The sequence below is a fragment of the Myotis lucifugus genome, unplaced genomic scaffold (assembly GCF_000147115.1).
Source record: "Myotis lucifugus unplaced genomic scaffold, Myoluc2.0 scaffold_999, whole genome shotgun sequence".
Taxonomy (NCBI): domain Eukaryota; kingdom Metazoa; phylum Chordata; class Mammalia; order Chiroptera; family Vespertilionidae; genus Myotis; species Myotis lucifugus.
This window is the reverse complement of record NW_005872047.1, coordinates 86,365-89,194: the sequence shown is the minus strand read 5'-3', so window position 1 is coordinate 89,194 and position 2,830 is coordinate 86,365.

Below are 2,830 nucleotides of genomic sequence, written 5' to 3'. Positions count from 1 at the left end.
ACTCCATCCCCAGTAGGCAACATGCAGGAGGCAGCTGATCTATGATTCTCTCTCATCATTGATGTTTCTATCTCTCTCTCCCTTTCCCTTCCTCTCTGAAATCAATAAAATATTTTAAAAATGCTAGCCAATTAAAAAAAAAATCTATACTTGGTCAAGGTAGTTTTATATCTGTATTGCATTTAGACTTGTACATACACATAGTGTTCTGACTACCTGTTGGTGTGTTCAAACCACCGAAGGTTAGTAGTTTAAAACAACCCATTTGTTTTGCTCCCATGTTTGTGGCCAGGAATTGAGGGATTCAGAGCTCATCTGGGAATCTTACCTCTGCTCCCATGGCCCAGATGGAGTGGCTCCTCGGGGCTGGAGGCCCCGCTTCCGGGATGGCTCATGCATGATTTGCTCTAATTCAGTCAATAGAAATGCAAGCTCCCTGTCGGCAGGGAGCGTAGCTGGGGCTGCTGGTCAGGGTTCTAGGTTCCTTCCCGTGCAAACCTGTCCACGGCTGCTTGGATTTCCTCACGGCACAGTAGCTGGGCTCCTGGATGAGGTGGTTCAAGAAGCAGGACGTGGGCGGTGCCAGTCTCCTCAGGCCTGGGCGTGGAGACTGCACGGCAACACTGCCTTGTCCGCCACTGGGCAGAGCAGTCTCGTCGGTCCTCACCCACAGCTTGCCCCTCTCTGCCCCCAGCCCAGGCATCTAGGTTAGAAACGGCCACAAATTCTGTGCCCCTCTCCATGCCCCAAGCGTCGTGGGTGTCCCTCTCAAACTGTGAGCATCTCTAGAGCAGAGGTCAGCACGCTTTTTCTTCAGGGGCCAGATCTCTCAGGATTCAGAGGAAATTACAAGGTCCCACGCCCCCAGACACAAGAGGGATGATGATGCCACTTCCCCTGAGCCTGGGCGGCCCACCCTCACCCACCCTCACCCACCCGCCTGTGCTCTCTTCCTTTTCCCTGTTGGCCCCCTTCTCTGCAGGTCGCGGCTTGTTGGCAGGGTGGCCTTGGTCGCAGAGGTGGTCACGCTTCTGAAGATGCTGCTCACTTCACAAGCTCTTTCTAGTTTGTGGGCTCCCATACACTCTTCATAACCCCCAGCAAGCCTATGGGAGTCTGACCGTTCGGTGAAGAATGACGGTTTGGGGGTACATTCCTTGCGCAACTGCAGATTTGATGTGGGTGTCCACCCGCCCTGGTTGCCCTCCTTCCAGTGGCTGTGGAATGTCTTACGTGGGTTCGTTTGACCACAGGTGCCTGGCAGTGCTGCAGTGCGCCAGGCATTTGCTGCATCTGGCAGAGACGCTTAACAGGCTTACTCTCAGGAGGAGGAAAGAGGTTTTACTGGAAAACAGGATTTTATCTGAGCATATTTATCTGTAAAGCAGACCACTTAGTAGCTGATGAGCCTGTAGAGAAACATGAAGACGTGTGGCTCTTCCTCCCGACAGCCTCGCCGCCCGGGAGAGCGGGTGGGGAGTCGGAGCAGATGCCGTCCTCCCTGGCGCTTGGGTTTCCCTAAAACAGGATTGAAGTCTTTCTGTTAAAGGAGTTGTTTCCCTCATTATAATAATGGGGCATAAATATACGTTGTAGAAAAGGGAAAAAGGAAATCTTTTGTGGTTCCTCCCACTCAGCAAACTCCTCCATCATTTTCTGTCTTCATCGAGAGACGGCCTGTCACATGCGCACCAGACGCGTTAGGCCTGGGAGCACACTGGATATGTTTTAACCTCTTTTCATTCACTGTAGCTTGAGTTGTTCTCCCTGGATTGTTGAGCATTTTCTGAGAGTATAATATAACTTTCTCTTTTCTTAAAATATATTTTTATTGATTTCAGAGAGGAAGGGAGAGGGAGCGGGAGAGAGAGAGAGAGAGAGAAAGAGAAACATCAATGATGAGAGAGAATCGTCGATCAGCTGCCTCCTGCACGCCCCCATTGGGGATTGAGCTTGTAACCCGGGCATGTGCCCCTGACTGGAATTGAACCCAGGACCCTGCAGTCCTCAGGCTGACACTCTATCCACTGAGCCAAACCGGCTAGGGGCCCCGCCTCTGTTCTTGACTCCTAGTGTTCTCCATTCTGAGGCAAGAGACAGCTTGATCTTTGTAAAGCTTAATCGGCTCACAGCCCCTTCTCCCCATCAGGAGCTGCACTTGGGAGCGAGCCCCTGTCCCTTTGTATACCTGCCCCAGCCACAGTCGCCCTCCTGCCGCACCTGCCACGCTCGGGCTCCCCCAGGCCTCTGGCTTTCTTCTGTCGGCGTCACCTGCACCAACCTGAGTCCTTTCCCTCCACCCCATGAAAGGCGCTGTCCCACAGAACCCTCTGCTACCTTCTTAGCACATTTCTGTACTTGGGATTCTTTCTGTCACACAGTAGGCCCTCAAATGCGAATGGGCTGGCAGAGGAGTGAGGCCCCTGCAGGGCCTGCAAACCTGCTTGGATTGTCAGAGCCTGCCTGGCCGTGTGCAGGGAGAATGCCAGCCCATGTGGGGGCGACGAGACTAAGCCTCCCGTGGGTTCCTGGGAGAGCAGGTCTTCTGGCCGATTTGGACATGGCTGGCTGCTTCGTGAGGACTCATGGGCAGAGCATCCGCCCGAGATGTGCTGAGCTTAGCCAGTGGGATGCTCACCCTCGCTGACGGGTCAGGGGCTGTGCCTGGGGTTGTGATGGGAGAAGGCAGTGTTTGCAGCACACTGAGTCACGGCACTGCAAGGATAGAAGGTAGGTCTCATGCTAGTGCGTGCAGGCCGTCTGCCGAGCCTTTGTGAGCTGTGTGGGCCGTGGGTATGCTGTTTCAGGAGGTTGGAGCAACTCAGGGCAT